The sequence below is a fragment of the Myotis daubentonii genome, chromosome Y, assembly GCF_963259705.1.
Source record: "Myotis daubentonii chromosome Y, mMyoDau2.1, whole genome shotgun sequence".
NCBI classification, from domain to species: domain Eukaryota; kingdom Metazoa; phylum Chordata; class Mammalia; order Chiroptera; family Vespertilionidae; genus Myotis; species Myotis daubentonii.
In genome coordinates, this window is record NC_081862.1 from 2,551,608 (window position 1) to 2,579,252 (window position 27,645).

Sequence of the window (27,645 nt, forward strand, 5' to 3'; positions counted from 1 at the left end):
GACCAGTTACTTCTGTACTAATTACACACTTGGGGAGGGAAAGGGGCCAGCAGCCTTCCTCAAAAGCCCCCTCAGAGCTGTGGTATGAGGTATGCGGTCCCTACACTTGCCCTGTGGCTGCTGAGGTGCAATTTAGTGCTCATGATGCATCCTCCCTGCAAAGACCGGGCTTCTTCCCTGAGTGTGTCGTCTGGTGTCTGATGAGATTGGACTTCTGTGTAAAGCCTCGCCCACACTCCGTGCACACATAGGGCTTCTCCCCTGAGTGTGTTCTCTGGTGTTTGATGAGAACTGACTTATCTCCAAAGCCTCTCCCACACTCCCTGCACACATAGGGTTTCTCCCCTCAGTGTGTCCTCCGGTGTTTGATGAGAACTGACTTATCTCTAAAGCCTCTCCCACACTCCCTGCACACATAGGGCTTCTCCCCTGAATGTGTCCTCTGGTGTTTGATGAGACCTGACTTATCTCTAAAGCCTCTCCCACACTCCCTGCACACATAGGGCTTCTCCCCTGAGTGTGTCCTCTTGTGTTTGATGAGAGATGACTTCTGTGTAAAGCCTCTCCCACACTCCCTGCACACATAGGGCTTCTCCCCTGAGTGTGTTCTCTGGTGTTTGATGAGACCTGACTTATCTCTAAAGCCTCTCCCACACTCCCTGCACACATATGGCTTCACCCCTGAGTGTGTCCTCTTGTGTTTGATGAGAGATGACTTCTGTGTAAAGCCTCTCCCACACTCACTGCACACATAGGGCTTCTCCCCTGAGGGTGTCCTCTGGTGTTGATGAGACTTGACTTATCTGTAAAGCCTCGCCCACACTCCCTGCACACATTGGGCTTCTCCCCTGAGTGTGTCCTCTGGTGTTTGATGAGAACTGACTTATCTCTAAAGCCTCTCCCACACTCCCTGCACAAATATGGCTTCTCCCCTGAGTGTGTCCTCTGGTGTCTGATGAGACTTGACTTATCTGTAAAGCCTTGCCCACACTCGCTGCACACATAGGGCTTCTCCCCTGAGTGTGTCCTCTGGTGTGTGATGAGAGATGACTTCTGTGTAAAGCCTCGCCCACACTCCCTGCACACATAAGACTTCTCGCCTGAGTGTGTCCTATGGTGTGTGATTAGAGTTGACTTATCTCTAAAGCCTCTCCCACACTCCCTGCACACATATGGCTTCTCGCCTGAGTGTGTCCTCTGGTGTGTAATTAGAGTTGACTTATCTCTAAAGCCTCTCCCACACTCCCTGCACACATATGGCTTCTCCCCTGAGTGTGTCCTCTGGTGTCTGATGAGATGTGACTTCTCTGTAAAGCCTTTCCCACACTCCCTGCACACATATGGCTTCTCCCCTGAGTGTGTCCTCTGGTGTCTGATGAGATGTGACTTCCGTGTAAAGCCTCGCCCACACTCCCTGCACACATATGGCTTCTCCCCTGAGTGTGTCCTCTGGTGTGTGTCGATATGTGACTTATCATTGAAGCCTTGCCCACACCCTCCATGCTTGATTGTTACAATTTTTGACATTCTTACTCCCACAGATAATTTGCCTGTGTTCTTTGGATTCACGTCCTGGCCTGTGCTGGGCTCTTCCTCCATTATTCTCTCACGCTCACTGGAGCTCCCTGTTTGTCTGTTGGGAGGCTTGAAAGAGTCCCTTGAAGTTCTCCTGTGCCTGATCCTTTTAAGCAAATGTTTGGATGTTCCTTTGACCTCTTGACCTTCATCTTTGTCATTCCAGCCATGTGGACCAGGATTTTGCTGCTGCTGTTGATTCTGACGCTCTGGGCCGGGTTCCTCTGACTGGAGGTGTTTTCCTGCAGGTGCTGCTGGCAGAATCTCAGAGGGGTGATTGCGTTTCACATGTTTGCTGAGGAATGTCTGACTGGAGAATGCCACAGAGCAGGAGGGACATGGGTGGATCTCTGGCTTTGGTTCTGCTGAAGGAGAAAGTTTTGGTCAGGGCATGTGTGGGCAAGGCTGCCTGTGCCTTACGCTCTGTCTCCTGGTAAGACCTGTCTCCGAAATCATTCTAACTGTGTTGACAGTGCAAGCTCTGCCTCCCACAGAGTGTTCCTTCACAGTCTACTTTTCTTTCTCTTTGTCTGCACTACTCTTCTTCAGAAATCCAGAGACCCCATATCAAAAGTCTTTTCTACAGCCCTGGTCAGTGTGGATCAGTGGATAGAGCCTCAGCCTGTGGACAGAAAGGTCCTGGGTTTGATTCCCATTAAGGGCATGTGCCTTGGTTGCAGGTTTCTCCCCTGCCCGGGACCTTGTCAGGGATTGTGCAGGAGGCAACAAATTGATGTGTTCCTCTCACATTGATATTTCTCTCTGTCTTTCCCGCTCTCTTTCACTCTCTATAAAAATCAATGGAAAAATATCCTGGGGTGAGGTTTGAAAAGAAAAAAGGTCTTACAGATCAAGGACCATCAGAAGCCATTTGACTCCTTATATGGGTTTGACTATCGTGACCTTTCCATATACATGTATCTTCTAAGTCATGATAAAGAGAAAAACCACAGGCCTGGCCAGGTATCTAGGTGGTTGAGCATCAACCCATGAACCAGGTCGTCACCAGTTTGATTCCTGGTCAGGGCACATGCCCAGGTTTTGTGCTCTATCCCCGCAGGAGGCAGCTGATCCATGTTGATATTTCTATCTCTCTCTTCATTTTCCTTCCTCTCTCTCTCTCTCTCAAATCAATAAAAATATTTAAAAATAGAGGAACAATAGGCCCCAACTAGCAATTGCTTCTCTCTCAGTTTTCCACAAATCATAAAATGGAAATATGTCTTTCCTCACACAGTATTCCTACTTGATTTCTTTCAGTGTTAGCCTATTTCAAATACACTACAAAGTCCTGTTTCAAAATATCTCCACAACCATGCCCTAGCCAGTTTGGCTCAGTAGATAGAGCGTCACCTTGGGGACTCCAGGCTCCTGGGTTCGATTCTAGTCAAGGGCACGTCCCTTGGTTGCAAGCTCAATCCCCAGCCCTGGTTGGGGTGCCCGTGGGAGACAAGCTATTGATGTTTCTCTCTCTGTCTCTCCCCCTTCTACTCTCTCTCAAAAAATAATCAGTGGAAAAATATCCTTGGGTGAGGATTAACAACAACAACAAAAATATTTCCCCAACCTGCTTCTTACACTCCTGACTCCTGTCCCTCTCCAGCCAGTCCGCCTTCCTCTCTCACTTGGAGTTGAAATAATCTTGGAGGGGATTCCCCACTGAAGTTTATTTTCCAAAAAATTTAACAAAGCATAGTTTTAGAACATGCCACTCTGTACCTGAAAACAGCTCAATTGTCCCGTCTCACTCAAGAAAGTCCCCAGTATCTCAGCTTGGATCATAGGCACTGTATTTCCAGGCTGCTAGGCATCTGTCCAACCTCTGTTCTTACCCCCTGTACCGAGACTGAGATGGGAGTAGCACTCAGTCAGCTCAACACACCACCTCTTTCCTTCCCTGCACCAGCCACTCCCTCTGCCTGGGACCTTGTGACACAACTGTTGTAACTGTTTTCTCCTGAGAAAGCCTTCCCTTGACCTTTGCAATCCCACACACCCACCTTCCCCTCACACTGATCCCTAGGCACTTGTCCTGGGCCCGTTTTCTCCAAAGCGCTAACCACTGAGTAATATTAAGCACATGCACATATGTCTGCCAGGGCTTCCCTCCTTCACCAGCCAGCTGCTCAGGAGCAGTGATTCTGATCATCATGTTGATCTGTATTTCCAGCTCCCAGAACCCTGCGTGGCACCGCGTAGGAATTCACATGGCAAGTCGCAAAATAATGAATGAATGCATGTTAACACACACATTTCATTTAGAAATATGCAGTAAATGAAGAAGAAAGAGCTAAAGTGTTAAAAAACAAAAAAACAAAACAACAACCCACAAACAACCACCTTGATGAGAGAGCTGGTTAAGTGCCTGAAACCTTTTTTTTTTCTTTTTGCCTCTAACCCTGTCAGCACTATATGATGCTGTGTATTTTGTCCATGAAGTATATTTTAAAATGGAACAATAATAGCCCCTGGCCAGTGTGGCTCAGTTTGTTGAGCATTGTCCCGTTCACCCAGAGGTAGCCAGTTTGATTCCTGGTCAGGGCACATGTCTGGGTGGTGGACTTGATCCCCAGTAGGGATAATGCAGGAGGCAGCAGATTGATATTTCTCTCCCTCTCCCTTCATCTCTGTCTCTAAAACCAATAAAAGCATATTTTTTAAAAATTAGAACAAAAATAAAAATATTAAAATTGTTCCTAAGAATCAAAAACCTATGTGATGAGCCATCCATTTCTGAAGCATCTGATTTGAAGCTTTGCTGACTCTAGAGTGGAGTTTACTCTACTTGAGAGTTGGAGCATGAAAACTTCTAAGAATTCTTTCTTTCCATGTTGAAGAAGAGTGGTGCCCACCTCTCCCGGCCACAAGCTCTGTCTTACACTTGCTGCCCAACTTGATGCCCAGCTTTTGGCCATACTCTTCTCCATACCAGACCAGCAGCTCACAGCCCGTCCTCACGACCCGGCAGGTTCGGTAGAAAATCTGCCTGTGATATTGAAAGGCCACCAGGTTCTGTTCTTGGTCATCCCGGGCGCAGTTCACATACCTGGCGTTGAGGCAGATGAAAGGAAAGAAAACCACAGGCGATGAGTTTCCACTACCTGTCATATTCGTGCCCAGCTCCTCACTGACGCTTAAGGCCCTCAGCACTGATGGCACCCACACCCATGCTCCTGGGGAAACTTCTGTTCAATGTCCAAGCCTCTGTCACAATGTCATGTGAATTCCTGTCTCTAAGTCCTGCTCACAGTGCTCATCCTGCCTAATGCCATTTCCAAAGCCTCATTCCAGACTTCCCCATCAAACCTGGTGACCTCTAGCTTCTCTAAGCTGTAAGTCAGGTTCTGTGTTACACCACAGAACTCGGGGCTTGATCTAGGACTCACATCATTCAACACTCAGTCCAAGTCTACCTTCTCTTCAGAGGCCTTTGTCGAGTCTCCCCACACTTTATTGAAGGCATCATTCAGTTGCCTCCCCCAGGTTCCCACAGAAACGTGGAGGTCTCTCTGTCTTAGAAAAATAACACAGAACAATAGTAGTTTATTCATAATCTGTCTCCCCTGACAAAAGAGAGCCCCTCAGGAAAGGGCCATGAGCACTATTACTCTGCAGGCTCCAACACCCAGTTGTAGTTAGAACTGAGTCTGGGATGATGTGCTGCCCTCACAGGTTTAGACTATCCTTAGTTCAAGGCTATCTGGGCACTGGGCACTTCTTGAAAAATAGGAAAATTAGAGTTAAATGTTTATGAAATAAAATGTTTCATGTCCGTCTGCAGTAAGTCCTCCCTAGGGTCATGGATTGTGTAATCTGTGTAAGTAATGGATTCCTTCCTCTAAACTGGAACATAGTAGGTGTTTAACTAATGTCCATTAGATAAATCACAGAGTAATACAGGGTCCTCAAGGTTTTCCCAGTCAGTGCCCAAACCAGAGACTTCTATTTTGAGGACATATGCTATACTTTTACCTCCTTTTTTCCTAAGTGTCTCTAGATGTTAAAGATCACTGTATGGAGAAAAAAGGGGAACAGAGAACTGAGGGAGACCATTAGGGAGGCATGATGGGAAGGACAGACATGTGGGTTGTGAGGCATGAGTATCCACTCTGGCACCCAGAAGCCTAGTGACCTTACCTCATCCAGTTGGCCTGAGATGTATCCTTTCCATCCACATACTCATAGCAGTTTCTCCCTTTGGTGATCTGCATTTCAGGAAAAGAAGTTAAAGGCCGTGTTGTGTGTGTGTGTGTGTGTGTGTGTGTGTGTGTGTGTGTGTGTGTGTGGTTGTGTGTATATAATAGAAGAATTACTTTATTCTACTGTCATCAAATCTCTTTCAGCCTGCATGGTGATTCAACTGCCAATGGTGATCACAGGATATTTTTCTTACTCATCATCTACACGTCGGAATTGATTTGTCCACTAAGCAGGAGCCCCCAAGGGAGGAGTCTGTACCACTTTGCTCCCATTTACCCTCTGATCCTTAGAGAGGAGCTCCATGTTCATGCAAAGTCCGCCCAGTACACAGAGCTAACTAACCATATGGTCCCCATCCATGTCCTAGCATGTAGAAGGTGGGGGCCCCCCAAGCCACAGGAGGGACGGGGAAGCCTGAGGACAGGGAAGAGGTAAACTTCTCACCAGCCAGGAGTAGCCGTTGTTGGCTGTGGCTTCATCTTCTGTGATCTGACCCTCATAAGGGCCAAAGTGCAGGCCCTCGGGCAGATCACATTCCTCATTCCACACTCCAAGCCCAGCCTCAGGGATGCCTGATGGTCCGATTCTCAACCCAGGGGGCAGAGTGAGGGCTGAGCGGGTGGCATGCCCCTTGTCCGCGGCACTGTCTTTTACAAACGTAGGAGGCCCATGCACAGCACAGCTGTCAATGAAGAAGTTCTGACACTTCTCACAATCTGGAGGCAAGAGCAACAGGGAAGAGGGAGGGTGCAGTGCATGTTCCTGGACATGAAGAGCTTCGGAAAGAGCTCACATCAGTGAGCCTCAATCCTGTACTCACGGTCACGAGAGGAAGGGAATGATTTGGGCACCCAAAGACCAAGTGAAATTCTTGCATCAAGACATAACATGCTCCTTGGTGAGGGTGAGCTTACATAGGTAGTCATCGTCCTGGGGCTCGCTGACCTCTTGGTAGACACAACACTTCCTCTCTCGTAGGCTATACATCTTCACTTCGATCTCCTTTCTCCTGAGGTCTACATGGGAGAAGGGCAGGTGACTGAGGGGATGAGGTTTGGAACATTAGTCCCTATCTTATCAGAAAACACACAATGTCCTACCATCAAATGATCGCCTGTTCTATTATAGTATGTGGTATTTTCCTCCATTAACTAAAAGACTAGCACTCCACACTGACTATTGGTGGCTGATTCAATTTTAGTTTCTAGATGATCCCATTATGAGGTTCAACCTCCCAAGCTTTGGTCACTCATAAAGTATGTATTGAGGGAACATTATGCGTTAGGCACTGAGTAAAGACCTGCGCACACAACACCAAGAGAATATGGTTGCTATTATCACAGATGGATTTATTGGACAACTTGCATGTGTCAATTGTTTAAGGTTTAATTTAATGCTATCAAACTATATGTGGCCCATGTTTCCTTATGTTCACTTTACACATTAGCATTCAGGAGCTCAGAGAGTTGGTAAGATTAGCTCAAAGCTTCAGCGCTAACTCCAGTTTCAAATCCAGGCCTATGCAAAGTCCACCCCACATACCTAGGCTATACTGATTAGCCTTTCTAGAAGAATTAGTGAAACTGAAATCTCCAAATTATGTAACTTACCCAATTTCGATCTAGGGTGCTGTCCAGAGGGACTTGCTTCTCCAGGAGGGGGCACTGGTTTCTGAGTCTGCTCTGAGCCACTGGTGGTCCACAAATTTGCTGTTCCTGACAATTCCTTCAAAGTAGACTCATTACTTAATGACGTCCTGGACTTTGCCTTCAATGTGGAAGTCCCATATTAAAAGGTAACATGCATTTATTTAATTATGTAGGGTTTATGACATATTTTCACATACATGACTTCAATGAACACTTCAACAACTCTGAAATACCTGGGAAGTATGAATATTAGAGGAAAAAGAAATGGCCAATGTGGGTTGTGAATTGAAGACTAGAACCCATGCCTTAAGGATCTTTTTTTTTTTTATAGAACAGTGAGAGTGAAAGATACTGATAAGAAAATAAGTCATAGTTGGGCCCTAACCAGTGTAGCTCAGTTGATAGAGTGTCAGCCTGCGGATTGAAGGGTCCTTAGTTCTATTCCGATCAAGGGCCAGTGACTTGGTTGCAGGATCCTCCTCCCTGGCCCATGCCCTGGTCTGGACTTATGCAGGAGGCAACCAATCAATGTGTCTCTCACATTGATATTTCTCTCTGTCTCTCCCTCTCTCTTCTATTCTCCCTAAAAATCAATGAGAAAATATCCTTGGGTGAGGATTAAGAATAAAAAAGAAAGAAAGAAAAATAGTTGGCAGAGCCCTGGCTGGTGTAGCTCAGTTGGTTGAACTGAAGGGTTGCTGGTTCCATTCCCGGTCATGGTACATGTCCTGGTTATGGGTTAGATCCCAGGTGGGGGTCTGTGTAGGAGGCAACCGATCCATGTTTTTCTCTCTCACTGATGCTTCTCTCCCTCTCCCTTCCTCTTTCTCTCTAAAATCAATAAAAACATATATTTTTCAAAAGAAATGGCTGGCAGAAACCTATCATGAAAATAAGGAAAATTATGCTAAAACTAGAGACCCAGTGCACGAATTCATGCACCAGCGGGGTCCCTCATCCTGGCCTGTGGGATCAGGCCAAAACTGGCGCTCCGACATTCCCCGAGAGGTCCTGGATTGCGAGAGGGCACAGGCTAGGCTGAGGGACCCCACTGGGGCACGATCGGGGCTGGGGAGGCACGCGGGAGGTTGGCCAGCTGGGGAGGAACCGCAGGAGGACTCCAGGGTGTGTCCGGCCATCTCGCTCAGTCCTGATCAGCTGGACCCCAGCAGCAAGCTAACCTATAGGTCAGAGCGTCTTCCTCCTGGTGATCAGTGCACGTCATAGCAACTGGTCTACCGGTTGACTGTCTGCCCCTTGGTGGTCAGTGCACATCATAGCGAGCAGTTAGTGGCTTTAGCATGTCATCATCATATTATGCTTTGATTGGTTGAACGGGCGACTGGACACTTAGCATATTATATAGGAAGTGCAAATTAGTATATCACGGAAAGAATATTTGTAATTAGAGTAGTTGGATCCCACCAATTCTGTTTGAATATGGTTGTGCTACTAGCTAGTTCTCTTCATTTTTCCTGACCTATAACATGCTAATTATTAATGTTATAATGAACATGACATATAACGGTGTTCACCAAAGTGTTCTGTGAGCTCTTTGGTAAAGTGTGAATGTCAAATTACAGTCCTGCTATCAATGTACCTCTCAGTCGTCTCTGTATTTGAAATCACATGTAAATTATCTTCATTATTTTTTGACCCTATTCTAGTTTAATTTGTAAATTTTAAAGCACTCTTTCAGCCAACATTCAGGGGCCCTCAGGGACCCTGAGCTGGGCCTGGGACTTCTGGAAGAGAAAAATCTGGTGTGAACCAAAGAGCTCACAATGCAGACGTAGGCAGGCGGAGCAAATGATTCAAACAAGATGACACTGGCCTAATTAGAGCTCAGAGAAAGAAGCCATGCTTCTTACTGGAATGAGCATTCAAAACCAGTTCCAGATGGATGAGCTTCTATTGAATAGTGTGTCATCTCTATGAAGTTCTTAAGTCACTTTATTTATTGTTTCTCAATTGTCAAACCTGAAGCTCCCCAGAGTTGAGAGATGCTTTCTTTTATTTGACCAGGAGGCTCTGATGCTGGGGTTCCTATGTCCTTCTTCATGGGGGACCATTCACTGTGCAAACTGCCTATATGTCAGTAAGCTTCCGCGAGTCGGAAGTCTTAGTGCATCTCTCACGGCAGCATAGTGTTTGGAATCATCAGTCAGTGAAAGATGTAATCATGTATGGATAAGACAGTGGAAACTGCATAAAAGTATGGAAATTTTAATGAGCTTGTAAGTGGTTTAGAGATGAAGCTATGGATTAGAGTGCATGCCCACCAATACTGTGATCTCAGACATATAATCAAACACTTGTATATGTCTGAAACCTCAGTTTCCTCATCAGAAACGGTGATAGTTATAGTAACTACCTCATAGGGTTGTGGTAAGGTTTAAGTGAGTTTATTCACGTAGAATTCTTAGAGTCTGAAGCATTGTGAAGATAAAACCCGTGGCAGCTACTATTGTAGCTGATGTTATTAACGACTGAGATGATATTGGGCATTTTGTTGAAGAGGTCAGGAAAGAAAGGTGGCAGTTTCTAGGCTGCACTCTGATTTTTTCTCCTCTTCCCTGCATTTGCATCCAGGAGGAAGAATTTCTTTTCAACAGGATTTGGGGAATACTCACCTTCTGATGTTTATTCTGTTCCACTCTGAAGGCCACCCAAGAAGGTTTAGCTAAAAGATGGTGAGAAATCAATAATACATATAAGTTCAGAGAGGAAGGGAGAGGGCGAGGGAGAGAGAGAGAAACATCAATGATGATAGAGAATCATGGATTAGCTGTCTCCTGAACAACCCACAGCAGGGATCGAGCGCACAACCTGGGCATGTCCCCTGACTGGGAATCGAACTGCGACTTCGTGGTTCATAGGTCGATGCTCAATCTCTGAGCCCCGCCTGCCGGGTCAGAAATCATGTTTGGTTGGTAATTATTTCAAAATCTGGAGATTCTTATTTTTTCAGAATTCGGAATCAGAGAGTGATCTAAGGACAGACCAAGGATGATTGGAAATGTTTTTTGATGTTTCATTAGGCTTATGCTTTTATTAGGAGCATCCGCTAATTTTCTTAAAATGTTTAAAAATAGACAAAACCCCATCTGTACTTCATCCTCTGTTCAATATATATATATATTTAAATTGGCCTAGCCGTGGCTGGGCGGCTCAGTTGGTTGGAGTATTGTCTTGTACACCACAAGGTTTCAGGTTTGATCTGTATTGGGGTGTACACGGGAGGCAACGGATAAATGTTCCTCTCTCACATTGATGTTTCTGTCTCCCTTTCTGTCTCTCTCCTTTCCTCTCTCTAAATTCAATGAATATCCTTGGGTGAGGATTTAAAAAATAAAATTGCCCTAAACAGCAAAAAAAAAAAAAAAATTGGCCTTTCATGACACACATATAATGACAGTCACGTAACTGCAAAGAATCTCTACTCTGCAACCTGGCCCTTTCTCCTCTCTGCCTTCTGTCTTCACACTGGCCTTGTCCAGTCCAATGGCACCAGGACCACTTTGCCTCCTTTCTTTCTTATCCTTCCTCCTTTGCACATGTGGACTGTGCCACCTTTCCTAATCACTAGATTCTGATCAGCATCACACAGTCTTAGGAACAAAGACTCAGGTCTAGTCACCACAGAAACAGAGTTTTGGGCAAGTTAGAGATAACGTCGTGACTTCAGCTATGTTCCAACCTCAGACCCATGGAACTACAGACCCTACCAACCCGACTTTCATGAAACCTGGCAGATGATGCCATGGGTGACATGGAACCTGATACAACAGTGAACTACTTCCTACCCTGGCCCACAACCCAACCCCCTAACTACCATGAGTAATAATTTTCCCATATGTCCCCATGCAGGTCTTAGAGCACTGCTCACCCGTCAGACCTTCCTCCTTCTATGTGATGACAACTCTTCTGAATTAGTTATTTTTTACTCACTTTTATATTTTTGTATACTTGTTTGTTAATGTTCTATATCTATATAATTATATTATTATTCTTTATTTTATTTTATTTTATTTTTTGTTGATCTGTTTCTTATCAGTTTGTAAGTACTAGGTGAATTAGGTTATTACATTTGTTCCTCTTTTTTTCCCCCATAACTCCCCTCTTCCCAGTTCCCACCCCACCCTCCGCCCTCACTCCCCACCCACTGTTCTCATCCATAGGTGCACGTTTTTTGTCCAGTTTCTTCCCGCATCTCCCACGCCCCTTTCCCCCCAAGAATAGTCAGTCCCTTCTCTTTCTATGTCCCTGATTCTATTGTGATCACCAGATTATTTTTTCACTTGATTCTTAGATTCACTTGTTGATAGATACATGTTTGTTGTTCATAATTTGTATCTTTACCTTTTTTCTTCTTCTTCCTCTTCTTAAAGGATACCTTTCAGCATTTCATATAATACTGGTTTGGTGGTGATGAACTCCTTTAGCTTTTCCTTATCTGTGAAGCTCTTTATCTGACCTTCAGTTCTGAATGATAGCTTTGCTGGATAAAGTAATCTTGGTTTTAGGTACTTGGTATTCATCACTTTGAATATTTCTTGCCATTCCCTTCTGGCCTGCAAAGTTTCTGTTGAGAAATGAGCTGACAGCCGTATGGGTATTCCCTTGTAGGTAACTGAGTTTCTTTCTCTTGCTGCTTTTAGGATTTTCTCTTTGTCTTTTGCTCTTGGCATTTTAATTATGATGTGTCTTGGTGTGGCTCTCTTTGGATTCCTTTTGTTTGGGTTCTCTGCGCTTCCTGGACCTGTAAGTCTATTTCTTTCACCAGGTGGGGGAAGTTTTCTGTCATTATTTCTTCAAATAGGTTTTCAATATCTTGCTCTCTCTCATCTTCTGGCACCCCTATAATTCTGATGTTGGTACGCTTGAAGCTGTCCCAGAGGCTCCTTACACTATCTTCATATTTTCAGATTCTTTTTTCATTTTGCTTTTCCAGTTGTGTGTTTTTTGCTTCTTCGCATTTCGAATCTTTGACTTGATTCTTGCGCTCCTCTGGTCTGCTGTGGGGTGTCTGTACAATATTCTTTATTTCAGTCAGTGTATGCTTAATTTCTAGTTGGTTCTTTATCACAATATCGACGATCTCATTAGATTTCTTGAGAATCTCACTACATTTGTCAGCGGTCTCACCAGTCTTTTCGAGGGCCTGACTCAGTTTATCGGCAGCTTCTAGACAGTTCTTGAGAGACCTTAAAAGTGTGGTTTTGAGCTCTATATCTTCCATTTCTGACATTTGCATCCTGTTTCTTTGTCTCCGCATTTTTTTATCTTTTCTTGGTGCACCCCCTAGTGGTCTTTGTGCGCAGTCTTGTTGTAGTTAAGCCTTGATTGTTGTCGGTTGGCAATAACGGGGGTGATTTGACCTCCAGGCTAACTGGCTATGAGAGTCAGCTGTGTCTGCACTGGGAGAACTTCTGTGCAGGATCTCTAGGGCGGTGCTAATCTAGCGTTTGCCTGAGGCTATGCGGCAAATGGCTCTGCGCAGGGCTTGGGCGGGGCGGGTCCCCGGGGATCTACAGGGCGGGCTGCAGCGCGCAGTTATGGCTGCTCTCAGTTCCGTCCCTAGGGGCTCTGCCTCACAGACTCCCAGCAACTGCTGCAAACCTCGGAGAGAAAGCTGCCTTCGAGTTCCGACCGAAGCCAGACAGTCCCGCTTCTCCTGTTTGAATCTGGGTCCCTAGAGACTCGCCCGGATCTGGAGCTCAGAGTCAGAAACTCCCTCCCGATTGAAAACAACAACCGCAAACTCCGAACCTGAGTATTTCACTTCAGCACTGCGCCTCCTCTGAGTCTGGGTATGATATTCTCTTTCCTCCTAGTTGTAGAATTTCCACTCAGCTAGCCTTCCTGTGGTTCTGGATGATGTCCGTTCTGTCTTTTAGGTGTACCCTTGAATTGGTTGTTCGAGGCAGCAATCTCCTGCGTTAACCTATGCCGCCATCTTGGTTTCCAGGCTTTATTTTATTTTTTTCCATCACCATTTATCGCCCTCTACTATTATTTTTTAATCCTCACGTGAGAATATATGTTTATTGATTTTAGAGAGAGAGGAAGAGAAAGAAAGAGAGGGAAACATAGATATGAGAGAGAAACATCGATCACTTGTAGCCCATACACACCTCTACTGGGGGTGGAACCCAAAAATGTTTGGTGTATGGGAGGATGCTCCAACCAACTGAGGCACCAAGCAATGGCTATTTATTTATTTTTATTTTGAAAGAATGTTTATTAAAGCTGGGGACAGTGAAACAAGGAAGGACTTAGGATAGAAGCAGCAGCAGGAGAGCGCCTAGGCTGGGCTGCTGTGTTGCTCTAGAAAGGTTAAAGGAAAGAATTCAGCCTAGGCGGGCTGCTTTGGCTCATTGGAAAGTCATAGCAAAGGGGCCTTGGAGCCAGGTTCAGGGGGTTAGCCTGAATGACCTGCCACTGCCCATACTCTCTGGTGCAAGTCTCCTGGGTCTCTTAGTTTAGGAGATGCACACCTAGTGGGGGGGAGTAGAGGGGAAAGGGTGAGGGGTGTGTGTGCTCTCAGAGAGAGAACAGCTTAAGAAAATTATATATATATATATATATATATATATATATATATATATATATATATATATATATATATCTTATCTAATAAAAGAGAAACATGGTAATTGGCATACGACCACTACCCTTCCCATTGGCTAATCAGGGCAATTTGCAAATTAACTGCCAGCCAAGATGGCGGCCGGCAGCCAGGCAGCTTGAAACTAACATGAGGCTTGCTTGCTTCAGTGACAGAGGACTCCAAAATTCCCTGCCTGCCGCTGCAGGCCTCTGACCTGCAACTCTAAGCAACTATGTAACAAATATAGAAGCTAAACAAAACCCCAGAAACCTGCTTTAGTCCTGGGCTTCAGCCAGCAGGATCACAGCATTGTAAGCAAAGGCCAGAAACCTACTTTCAGCAGTGGAGGCCTAAGAGCTGGAGCCAAACCTCAGAGCTAAAGCTGGCCCAGAATAAAAAAAAAAAAAGAAAAGAAAAAAAGGAGTGGTTGGGAGCTTCAGTCACCCCCAGCCTGAAAACAGCCCTCAGCCCCTCACCCAGACTGGCCAGGCACCCCAGTGGGGACCCCCACCCTGATCCAGGACACCCTTCAGGGCAAAGCAGCCAGCCCCACCCATGCACCAGGCCTCTATCCTATATAGTAAAAGGGTAATATGCCTCCCGGCAACCGGGATCAATGAGACGGGGGCAGCGCCCAAACCCACTGATCGCCCTGCGGCTCTGTGTGTGACAGGGGCCGGGGCTACAACCCCCCAGCCTCCACATGGGCCCTGCTCTGTGTGTGACGGCGTAGAGCCATAACCTCCCCATCGGCCCTGCCCTGAGTGTCAGAGTGGCGACGCCCCAACACCCTGATCAGCCCTGCTCTGTGGGTGATAGAGGGCCGCACCCCAAACCCCTGATGGGCCCTGCTCTGGGAGTGACAGGGGGCAGCGCCCCAACCCCCTGATTGGCCCTGCTCTGTGCGTAACAGGGTAAAGAGCCCCAACCCCCCTGATAGGCCCTGCTCTGTGAGTGACAGGGGGTGGTGCCGCAACCTTCCCATCGACCCTGCCTTGAGTGTGACAGGGGGCGGTGCCCCAACCCCCCAATCGGCCCTACCCTGAGCGTGACTGAGGGTGGCATCGCAACCTCCCGATCGCCCTGCTCTGTGCATGACAGGGGGCGGCACCCCTACTCCCCAATCAGCCCTGCTCTGAGCCCAACCAGGGGCTGCACCTAGGGATTGGGACTGTCCTCTGCCACCTGGGAGCAGGCCTAAGCCAGCAGGACGTTATCTCCCAAGGCGTCCCAGACTGTGAGAGGGCACAGGCCGGGCTGAGGGACCCCCCCCCCCAATGCACAAATTTTTGTGCACCGGGCCTCTAGTATATATATACTAGAGCACCATTGCAGGAAATTTATAAATTTATGTACCGGGAATGGCGGCGGGGGGGCGGGGGGGTGGGAGGGGGATTCCTCAGCCCGGCCTGTGCCCTCTGTGCCTCTGACAGTCTGGGAGCCCTGCGATCCACCGCCTTCAGATGGAGGACTGGTTCAGCAGCCCCAGCTGTGCATTGGTGGCCTGGGCCTCCCTCTTTGGGGTGACGGGGAGCCCCCATTGATCACCCAGTGGCTAGTGGCTAGTGGCCTGGGCCTTTCTCTGCAGGGCATCATGGGGGATGTTGGGGCCGGACCAATTGTCTTTTACAGGCCTTGGCTGGCCTGACGCCAGTGAGTGTCAGAGCCTTGTCATCTGGCCAGTCCTTCAGCTGGTCCTCCCTGGATTTGCATATTATGGTTTTATTATTGTAGATTTGGGGGGTGGGTCTGGGTGAAGGTGAGAAAAGGGGGAGAAATGGGGGAACTTCTGTGATAGTGTCAACACTAATTCTGTATATAATTATTGTTACACATTGAAAGAGGTTCTCTGACCCTGGCCAGTGTGGCTAAGTGGTTGAGCCTCGACCTATGAACCGTGAGGTGGGGGGCCGGCAGGAGGCAGCGATGGAGGTTCCTCTCTCTCTCACTCTCTCTCTCTCTCTCTCTCTCTCTGTAAAATAAATGATTCATAAAAAGGGGTTTATGTGAACAGCCCCTGGTGTGTAACTGCTCTGCCTCTTGCTCCTCCCCGGTAACTCCTGAGAGCCCGCCCGACCAACACCTGGTCGGGGTCAGGCACCTGCACGCCCTCCGCCCGCACCTCGCGGCCTCGGGGTCCACTCTTCATCGGAGTCCTCGGAGTCCTCCGCCCCGTGCCTGGCTGTACTGCCGCGGCGACTCATGAAGGCGGGTCGAGGGGCCCTGAGACCTGGAAGGAGAGAAAGAAAGAGTCTGTCCTGCGGGCGAAGAGCTGAGGGATGAACAGCAGAGCCAGCGCCGAGCGGGGCGGAGCCGGGGCCCTGGACGGAGCCCCCCAACCCCCCGCGGCCCCGCCCCCCCCTCCAGGTCACCAATGCTGAGGAGCGCCTCCTAGTTGCTCTTCACGTTCCGGTGCCGGGCTCGCTCCCAGGCGCCCATCTGCGCCCACTCCTCCCGGGAGAAGTAGTGGGCCCACTCCTCCCGGGAGAAGTAGATGGACACGTCCCTGCAGGCGGCCCTGGGCTGGAGGAGAGTCCGTCCGTCCGTCCGCCCCGGCCCGAGGGGGGGCGCCCCGCCTCCACCCCGTCCCCACCCCCGTCCCCACCTCCACCCCCGTGGACCCCCTCACCTTGGGCCTGTGCCCCGCTCTCCCCGCCTCCTCTCGGGGCGCTCCTGCGGGTCCCTGTCGGGGTTTATGTTGCAGCCAGCCCAGTCCCAGCCTGAGGCCACAGTGCCTGTGTGAGGAGGAGGTGCTGACGAACCCGCTCCCGCCGCAGGACAGACAGGGATCAGGACCAGGTGGCCAGGGCCACGGCCATTGAGACCCACCAGGGGGCGCCTCCTTCCCGTGGCGGCTGGGGCGGTCTCAGGGGGCGACTGAGAGGCGTGGTCAGGGGACTGGGGACGCGGTGGGGAGTCTGAGGGGTGCGGTGGGGTGGTCTGAGGGGCGCGGTCAGGAGTCTGAGGGACGCGGTCCAGGGGGGACTGAGGGGCGAGGTGGGGGGTGTGAGGGGCGCGGTGTGGGGGTCTGAGGGGCTTGGTCAGAGAGGACTGTGGGCGCGGTGGGGGTGTGAGGGGCGCGGTGGGGGGTGTGAGGGGCGCGGTGGGGGGTTGAGGGCCCTGGGGGTGGAGGTGGAGGCGCCCTGACGTTTGGGGCGCTGTGCCGGGAGGAACCCGGTTTGGGAATGGCACCCGCGATCCCGGAACAATTCACGCGGGAGGAGGAGCCTCAAGGGGCAGAGACTTCACAGGCTGAGGAGATGGGCCCGCGGGACAGGATCCGGGTCTTTGTGTCCAGGAACCTTGGGGAGCTCGGGAGAGAGGATTTGGGCTCCTGCACAGAGATTTGGGGTCTCAAGGACAGGCTTCAGGGTTTCGGGTCTCGGAGGTGGGGATTTGGTCTTTCTGGGGTGCCGTGGTTAGGGAGCCCGGGCTCGGGGTGTGCTGGGTCTGAGCTTTGGGGGATTGAGCGTTCCTCTGGGCGTGGAGCCCGGGGGTCCTCCGGGTTAGCGAACTTGGGGTGCGCGGAGGCTGACAGAGTGGGTGCCTCTCGGGAGGACACCCCGGGTCTTCGGCTGGGGGTTGAAGCCCGGCGGAAAAGGGGTTCCCACGCCAGGCACCCGTTTTCCTGTCCGTCTCCCTGCCGCGCTGCGCACCTGGCCGAGGTCCCCTCAAACCCACCCGCTCCTCGCTGTGCGCTCCTGCCCTCAGGTGGTGTGAGGCGGGGGGAGGGGGAGCTTCCCGCACCCAGAGTGTCAGAGGCAGCCGCCAATCAGTGATGCGGTCACAGGGCCCTGCCTGCCAATGGGCGGTCAGAAACGCGGAAAGGGCGGGGCGCAGGGTGCAGCCTTCCTGCCAGTCAAGGGCAGAATCTTGTGGAAAGAGCCCGCCTTCCGCCCTCAACCCCTGCTGGTGATTGGCTACCCAGGGTCCTGCGAGTGTCTGTCAAGAAGCTTTCAGCAGGGCGCGGCTGGGCGGTGTCCAGGGCTCGGATTCCTGTGGTTTCGCGGAGGGACCCCAGGAGCCCGGAGCCCCCCTCCCGGGCAGGTGTTGGGGTGACACATCCTTCCTGCCGCCTGACCCAGTCTGTGTTCCACCCGACGGTATTTAGGTCCTGGACTGTCTTCCGGGCGCATGTGTTCCCTTCCTTAGCGAGAGGACCAGATGGTAGGCGGGGAGTTGCCTTCTGGGAAACAGGGATTCCCACGAGACCAGCGGTTCTCAACCTGTGGGTTGCGACCCCTTTGGGGGTCGAACGACCCTTTCACAGGGGTAGCTTAAGACCATCGAAAAAACACATATATAATTACATATTGTTTTTGTGATGAATCACTATGCTTTAATTATGTTCAGTTTGTCACAATGAAAATACATCCTGCATATCACACATTTACATGACGATTCATAACAGTAGCGACATTACAGTGATGAAGTAGCAACGAAAATAATTTTATGTTTGGGGGCCAGCACAACATGAGGAACTGTACTAAAGGGTCGCGGCATTAGGAAGGGTGAGAACCACTGCCTTAAAGGAAGCTGTCAGCCAATTCCTTTGCGAAAACGATCCTCTGGGTCCCTCTTGTGGCCATTCAAAGAATAACACCTTATGCTTCTGTCCGTGGTTCTGAAATGTTAGCTAATGTCCTGTGAATTTGATGGAAAAGTCTACCCAAAAAACCATAAACAAACAAAACCTACAGAAAACCCTACAAAATCATCGAGGCTGTCCAGGGTGCAATTATTCCTTCCCCGGATGGACTGAAGTCACGGGTCTGGCTTTTGCACCCCTTCCTGTCCCAGCCCTGCAGAGGGAGGCCTTGGCTGCTGCACTGACATGGGGAAGCTGTGCGTTCAGTAATTCAGTCCGTAACCTAGAGGCTGCCATGATTGGAGCAGTCAGTCCTGGGGCGGCCGCCGTTACCAAGGCAGCCAGTACCGGACAGGTCTCCTATCCTGAGGCAGCCAGTAACCTGGCGGACGCTATGATTGCGTCAGCCAGTCCGTGCAGCGAGGCGCAAGGGTATCCCAAGAACGTGTTGTTACCACTAGACTCAGCGGCTTCTGTAGGGCATAACTGAGGCAGCTAGTACTCTGGAGGCTGCAATGATCAATGTAGCCTAGAGGCGGGCATTACTGAGGCAGTCCTTCCCCTGTAGGCTGCCCTTATTGATGCAATCAGTACCAGGGAGGCCTGTCATTGTTGATGGCACCTCCAGATCCAGGGTATCATGGGAACATGTTAGTAGCGCGAAAAAATTTCAATTTAAAGTTTTGTGTTGAAACCCAGTGTTTTTTTTAAATATATTTTTATTGATTTCAGAGATGAAGGGAAAGGGATAGAGATGGAAACATCAATGATGAGAGAGAATCATGGATCAGCTGCCTCCTGTATCACCCCCTCCCTACTGGGGATCCAGCCCGCAACCCGGGCATGTGCCTTGAACGGGCATCGAACCAGGGACCCTTCAATACATAGGTTGACACTCTCCCCACTGAGGCACACTGGCCAGGGCCACAGTGGTTTTTTTTAGAAATATACATTTCTACTAGTTCAGAAAGGAAGAGAGAAAGATCAATGATGAGTGATCATCATAGATTAGCCGCCTTCTGCCAGAAGAAAGAGTGACATTTGCTCTCATCTGCTAAGCAGAAGGAATAGGCCTGGCCAGTGATGTTCACTGGTTAGACCTTCGGGTGCCCAGGGAAGGGTTGCTGGTGGGATTCCTGGTCCAGAGCACATACTTGGGATGCAGGCTTCATTGCCTGCCCCGGTCTGGGCTCTTGTGGGAGCCAAAGATCCATGTGTCTCTTGCATATTCATGTTTGCTTTTTTGTTTCTTCTCTATCCCCTCTCTCTCTCCCTCCCTCCCTCCCTCTGTCTGTAAAAACATATCCTCTGGTAAGAATTAACCAAAACATAAACAAGAAAAACGTACAAAGAAGGAAAAGCTTTGGAGGGTGTGAAAAAGCAGCATACCCCTAAAGAAAGGCACCATGATGAGCAGAGCATTCAGCTCCGCTGATGTTTTTCCACGGAATGTGTCTATAAGATAAAAATAAAATGTATGAGTGTCTCTCAGCTGGCAAGATCCTGACACAACATGACGAGGCCATTCTATCGCGGTCCTTGCAGGGTCTCCCAAGCCACCACGTTAGGGCGAGGCTCTGGGTGTGGAGGGGGTGCGAGGCCGGGACAAGCAGGGGAAAGCGAGGCGTGAAGGAGGCAGGGAATGGATAGACGAGGGTCCTGCACGTGCTCTCCTCTACTGCGTTGTGTCGCTGCTCCCAGAGCCCCCCACACTGAGAAGATGGGAGCAGACTCACCCGGTGTCAGTGACCGAGGGACATACAGGCTGAGGGACACACAGACTGAGGGACACATAGACCGAGGGACACAGAGACCGAGGGACAGACAGATAATCGAGGCCGCAGTGGCCTGGAGAGGTGACATCCGGGAACCTGGGACCACTGTGCTGGTTCCTTTATCCTCCCAGATGTACCTTCTCAGAGGTTTTTGACTCCAGAACCCTGGGTTCCATTTCCACAGACAGCACCTACTTCATGGTGACTCTGCCAAAGACCCAAGACCTCTCTGGACATCCATTCACACATCAGTTGTTTGAAAAGTGATCTCAAACTTATTCTATATAGTTATTGTATGTATGAAAAATAAATCCGAGCCAAGCAGTCATCTGTGTGATGTATTCTACATTTGTATTATACATACACTTTATTTTGGAAAACGACATTTCCCGTACAAAGCTGCCTTCCTAAGTGTAATTAAGTGAGCATGTTAAAAACTTTGTAAGAGTGGCCCTAACCGGTTTGGCTCAGTGGATAGAGCGTCGGCCTGTGGACTGAAGGGTCCCAGGTTCGATTCCGGTCAAGGGCATGTACCTTGGTTGCGGGCACATCCCCAGTAGGGAGTGTGCAGGAGGCAGCTGATTGATGTTTCTCTCTCACCGATGTTTCTAACTCTCTATCCCTCTCCCTTCCTCTCTGTAAAAAACCAATAAAATATTAAATAAAAAAACTTTGTAAGAGTGAATGTTTTACTTGGCAAATGTTTAGAAACTTGGTAAGTATTACTGTGTATCGCTGCCCAAGGAACTGTTGGCGGTCATGTGTTGTCACCAAAGCAGAGTGTTTGCTAAATGACTGGTCCCCTTGTTGAGACAACCTTCATGGTTTTCCCTTCATTCTGTTATGAACCTATAGGCAGAAGGTAGAAGTAGGCTTGTACTGATGCCACAGCTCCCACCTGCTGTGATGATGGAAACAGGCCTGATGCTACAAGCAGCATGAGAACACCAGCAAGGTAAAGGCTCTCATCCCCCTGGCATGTAATCTACCCAGCCAGGGCCGCATTGTCTTTGTAGAAAGAGGTCATCCAAATAGCAACACACAGCCCAGCAAGCGAGGCTCAATGAGTGAGTGCTGACCTATGAACCAAGAAGTGCCCTTGATTCCTGGTAAGGCCACCCCCATCACCTGACTGTTTCTCTTTGTCTCCCTGTCCCTCTGTGTGTCAGATCAAGAACAACAGATTTAAAATAAAACTGGAAACTGTCAAATCTGCTCCTATCCTCCTCCCAATAGGTATCAGATTTTACTGAAAACACCCACCACTTGTCTTTCTTAGTCATCGTGAGAATTCCAGTTCATGAATGTTCACAGTGTCTCAGTTTAAAACGTGTGTGCACATCTACACCCAAACAGCTGAGCATCGCATCCTGGACAATTTTCCATTTCCTTCCTAAAGGAAGTGAGATGTGTCACACTGGACATGGAAACAAATGGTAGAAAAACCTGGGCATGAAGTTAAAGGCTAATCATCGCAACCTGGGAAAGATGTATTCAACAAATCAAGGCGTGACTAGTCAAACCAGAACCTCCCTGTATGTGGAGGTTTGGGCACGGGGACACCAACATTTTTAATGTGAATGAGGACTTGATTGTGCAAAGCTTTCCTTCACCCCCTGAGAGATACTCACCAGAGGTGCTTAGCCACTTGGAAATGTGTGGTATTTCAATGCGATGCTGGGGGTGGGGTTTGCCCCTCCTGACCTGAGCGAGAGAGCCCACCTTCCAATGTGCACAGGGGCCCTGCTTGGGTGTCAACAGCTCCATGACTGTGGGCTGGCTCCTCCCGAGTTCGCTGAGACCCACAGAAAACAATATCCCAACTGGCATATTTCTCCTGGTCCTGAGGTGTTTCAGGATTGGGTTAATGTGGGAAAACACGAGTATGAAGGTGTGGCTCAATGGTTGCTTCTGAGAGTTTCAGGTCACCCACCCAAGCCCTCAGTCATTGTATTGAATGAGGTTTCCATTGTCCACATAGAAATGCCATCATTTTTTTAAATATATTTTTTTATTGATTTCAGATAGAAAGGGAGAAGATGGGGGGGTGGAGAGACAGAGAGAGAGAGAGAGAGAGAGAGAGAGAGAGAGAGAGAGAGAGAGAGAGAGAGAAACATCCATCATGACAGAGAATCATGGATCTGCTGCCTCTTGCAGGCCCCACACTGGGGATCAAGCCCACAATCCGAGCATGTGCCCTGACCAGGAATTGAACCCTGACCTCCTGGTTCATAGGTCGATGCTCAAGTGCTGAGCCACGCCAGCCGGGCGGGAGAGGGAAGGTCATGGTTCCAGGTTGTGGGTTTGGGTACCCCCTTCAGGAGCTCTCCTCCAGAAACAGGTGCTGTGACGGGCCCTCACTGCGTGTGCCTGCTCCCTGCATGGACGTCCGCTCTGTTGTAAGAAAAGCGGGGCCTCTGGTTGCTGGGGCCCCATTGCCTCCACAGGCAGATGCTTACCTGTTCCCTGGAGCCTCGCTGGACTCCCACCCATGGGCCCATGAGGGTCGGTGCTCCTGGCCTCAGTGAACATTACCTGTGAACCGGTGGCCAGGAATGACCGACACGGCCTGCCTGCTCTGCTCACGCGGGTCCATGGCCCATCAGAATCCCCATAAGAAACGTGCAGTTAAGGATTTCAGACGGGTCAGGGGAGGGTGAGACACGCAGACCCAGGTACAAGGCCAGGCACCAGGAGCTGCTGCAAGGTGGGCGTCGCACACACTGTGAGGTGAGGTGCACCCAGCAGCTCTCAGCAGGGTGGTGAGGGCCTTTGTCCTGGTCACTCTCAGTGCCACCTGCCCAGGCTCAGTAAGAGGGGGTGGCCGGGGGGAGGAGCATGCCTGACCCCACGCCTCCTGCTCAGGCAGCCGAGTCCACGCAGAACAGTGGGGCTGCTTGAGCTCTAAACTGGCTCCTGGGCCCCACTCCCTCTGCCTCCCTTGTCCACCTCAAGGCCTGGCAGACGCTGTTCACCGAGAGATGCGTGTTTTAACCACCCTGAGCCAGAGGCACCGGTGCTGACCCCACTCTGAATGACACTCCAAAGCCTGGGTCACCCTCCCGCTTTATAGCTTGGAAAGAGGCACAAAGACTTTGGGGGTCTTGCCTTAGGACACACAGTTGTGAGGGCAGAGCTGAGACTCAAACCCTTGTGGACAGACCTGGCGCCCACATGCTATGCCCCAGGCGAGATGCCAATGCTACAGAGGCAGCAAGAAGAGGGCGACCAGTGCCCAGACTGAGGCAGCACAGGTGTGTGCACAGGCACATGGGCACACACACACACACACGACCACACATGTACACACACATGCACACACACACCTGCACACACACACTCTGGCTTTCACCTCTGAGGCTACAGAGGTCTAAGGAATCAGGGGAGGAGCCAGGAGAAGCCAAGGGGTTGCTGGGGTCCTATTCATGTTCCTGGTGAGTGTGTCTCAATCCCTCTCCCTGGCGGGAACCTCACTGGACTGACGCCAGATTCCGACTTCCCGGGTTTAGGTCTGTGGCTGAGGGTTCTTTGAGGCCCTCCTGGAACTCCGCTTTCAGTGATGAGGGGGATGAGGCACGTAGGCTTCAGGTTTGTCTGGACACAAACTTTATTAAAACGAGGCCAAAAGCACCATGAGGGACATTCGTGTTGACATCCCCATAGCACTTACGGAACTGTTTGTCTATTGCCTCTCCTTTTGAAAGCGGAGGATTTGTTTGACCAGTTACTTCTGTACTAATTACACTCTTGGGGAGGGAAAGGGGCCAGCAGGCTTCCTCTAAAGCCCCCTCAGAGCTGGGGTATGAGGTATGCGGTGCCTACACTTGCCCTGTAGCTGCTGAGGTGCAATTTAGGGCTCTTGATGCATCCTCCCTGCAAAGACCAGGCTTCTTCCCTGAGTGTGTCGTCTGGTGTCTGATGAGATTGGACTTCTGTGTAAAGCCTCGCCCTCACTCCGTGCACACATAGGGCTTCTCCCCTGAGTGTGTTCTCTGGTGTTTGATGAGAACTGACTTATCTCTAAAGCCTCTTCCACACTCCCTACACACATAGGGTTTCTCCCCTGAGTGTGTTCTCTGGTGTTTGATGAGACCGGAATTATCTCTAAGGCCTCTCGCACACTCCGTTCACACATAGGGCTTCTCCCCTGAGTGTGTCCTCTGGTGTTTGATGACACCTGACTTATCTCTGAAGCCTCTCCCACACTCCCTGCACACATAGGGCTTCTCCCCTGAGTGTGTCCTCTGGTGTGTGATGAGATGTGACTTCCGTGTAAAGCCTTTCCCACACTCCCTGCACACATATGGCTTCTCGCCTGAGTGTGTCCTCTGGTGTCTGATGAGATGTGACTTCCGTGTAAAGCTTTTCCCACACTCCCTGCACACATATCGCTTCTGCCCTGAGTGTGTCTTCTGGTGTGTGTCGATATGTGACTTCAGTGTAAAGCCTTTCCCTCACTCCCTGCAAATATATGGCTTCTCCCCTGAGTGTGTCCTCTGGTGTGTGTCGATATGTGACTTATCATTGAAGCCTTGCCCACACCCTCCATGATTGATTGTTACAATTTTTGACATTCTTACTCCCACAGATAATTTGCCTGTGTTCTTTGGATTCACGTCCTGGCCTGTGCTGGGCTCTTCCTCCATTATTCTCTCACGCTCACTGGAGCTCCCTGTTTGTCTGTTGGGAGGCTTGAAAGAGTCCTTTGAAGCTCCCCTGTGCCTGATCCTTTTAAGCAAATGTTTGGACGTTCCTTTGACCTCTTGACCTTCAGCTTTGTCATTCCAGCCATGTGGACCAGGATTTTGCTGCTGCTGTTGATTTTGACACTCTGGGCCGGGTTCCTCTGACTGGAGGTGTTTTCCTGCAGGTGCTCCTGGCAGATTCTCAGAGGGGTGATTGCGTTTCACATGTTGTCCGAGGAATGTCTGACTGGAGAAGGCCACAGAGTAGGAGGGACATGTATGGATCTCTGTCTTTGGTTCTGCTGAAGGAGAAAGTTTTGGTCAGGGCATGTGTGGGCAAGGCTGCCTGTGCCTTACGCTCTGTCTCCTGGTAAGACCTGTCTCCGGAATCATTCTGTGTTGACAGTGCAAGCACTGCCTCCCACAAAGTGTTCCTTCACAGTCTACTTTTCTTTGTCTTTATCTGCACTACTCTTCTTCAGAAATCCAGAGACCCCATATCAAAAATCTTTTCTACAGCCCTGGTCAGTGTGGATCAGTGGATAGAGCCTCAGCCTGTGGACCGAAAGGTCCTGGGTTTGATTCCCATCAAGGGCATGTGCCTTGGATGCAGGCTTCTCCCCGGCCCGGGACCTGGTCAGGGATTGTGCAGGAGGCAACAAATCGATGTGTTCCTCTCACATTGATATTTCTCTCTGTCTTTCCCTCTGTCTTTCACTCTCTATAAAAATCAATGGAAAAATATCCTTGGGTGAGGATTGAAAAGAAAAAAGGTCTTACAGATCAAGTACCATCAGAAGCCATTTGACTCCTTATATGGGTTTGACTATCGTGACATTTCCATATACATGTATCTTCTAAGTCATGTTAAAGAGAAAAACCACAGGCCTGGCCAGGTATCTCAGTGGTTGAGCATCAACCCATGAACCAGGTCGTCACCAGTTTGATTCCTGGTCAGGGCACATGCCCAGGTTTTATGCTCTATCCCAGCAAGAGGCAGCTGATCCATGGTGATATTTCTATCTCTCTCTTCATTTCCCTTCCCCCCTCTCTCTCAAATCAATAAAAATATTTAAAAATAGAGGAACAATAGGCCCCAACTAGCAATTGCTTCTCTCTCAGTTTTCCACAAATCATAAAATGGAAATATGTCTTTCCTCACACAGTATTCCTACTTGATTTCTTTCAGTGTTAGCCTATTTCAAATACACTACAAAGTCGTGTTTCAAAATATCTCCCCAACCATGCCCTAGCCAGTTTGGCTCAGTAGATAGAGCGCCACCTTGGGGACTCCAGGCTCCTGGGTTCGATTCTAGTCAAGGGCACGTCCCTTGGTTGCAAGCTCAATCCCCAGCCCTGGTTGGGGTGCCCGTGGGAGACAAGCTATTGATGTTTCTCTCTCTGTCTCTCCCCCTTCTACTCTCTCTCAAAAAATAATCAGTGGAAAAATATCCTTGGGTGAGGATTAACAACAACAACAAAAATATTACCCCAACCTGCTTCTTACACTCCTGACTCCTGTCTCTCTCCAGCCAGTCCGCCTTCCTCCCTCACTTGGAGTTGAAATAATCTCAGAGGGGATTCCCCACTGAAGTTTATTTTCCAAAAAATTTAACAAAGCATAGTTTTAGAACATGCCACTCTGCAGCTGAAAACTGCTCAATTGTCCCGTCTCACTCAAGAAAGTCCCCAGTCTCTCAGCTTGGATCATAGGCACTGTATTTCCAGGCTGCTAGGCATCTGTCCAACCTCTGTTTTTACTCTCTGTACTGAGACTGAGACGGGAGTAGCCCTCAGCCAGCTCAACACCCCACCTCTTTCCTTCCCTGCACCAGCCACTCCCTCTGCCTGGGACCTTGTGACACAACTGTTGTAACTGTTGTCTCCTGAGAAAGCCTTCCCTTGACCTTTGCAATCCGACACACCCACCTTCCCCTCACACTGATCCCTAGGCACTTGTCCTGGGCCCGTTTTCTCCAAAGCGCTAACCACTGTGTAATATTAAGCACATGCACATATGTCTGCCAGGGCTTCCCTCCTTCACCAGCCAGCTGCTCAGGAGCAGTGATTCTGATCATCGTGTTGATCTGTATTTCCAGCTCCCAGAACCCTGCTTGGCACCGCGTAGGAATTCACATGACAAGTCACAAAATAATGAATGAATGCATGTTAACACACACATTTCATTTAGAAATATGCAGTAATTGAAGACGAAACAGCTAAAGTGTTAAAAAAAAAACAAAACAAAACAACAACCCACAAACAACCACCTTGATGAGAGAGCTGGTTAAGTGCCTGAAAACTTTTTTTTTTTATTTGTTTTGCCTCTAGCCCTTTCAGCACTGTATGATGCTGTGTATTTTGTGCATGAAGTATTTTTTAAAATGGAACAAAAATAGGCCCTGGCCAGTGTGGCTCAGTTTGTTGAGCATTGTCCCGTTCACCCAGAGGTAGCCAATTTGATTCCTGGTCAGGGCACATGTCTGGGTGGTGGACTTGATCCCCAGTAGGGATAATGCAGGAGGCAGCAGATTGATATTTCTCTCCCTCTCCCTTCATC

General features: G+C 49.4%; 2 pseudogenes; both read right to left on the minus strand.

The window, feature by feature from the left end:
* Nucleotides 1-139: 139 nt before the first annotated feature.
* LOC132225625 (histone-lysine N-methyltransferase PRDM9-like) lies at nt 140-22,996 on the minus strand (annotated as a pseudogene).
* Nucleotides 22,997-25,045: 2,049 nt separating this feature from the next.
* LOC132225626 (histone-lysine N-methyltransferase PRDM7-like) overlaps nt 25,046-27,645 on the minus strand; it is a 208,242-nt pseudogene continuing 205,642 nt past the window's right edge.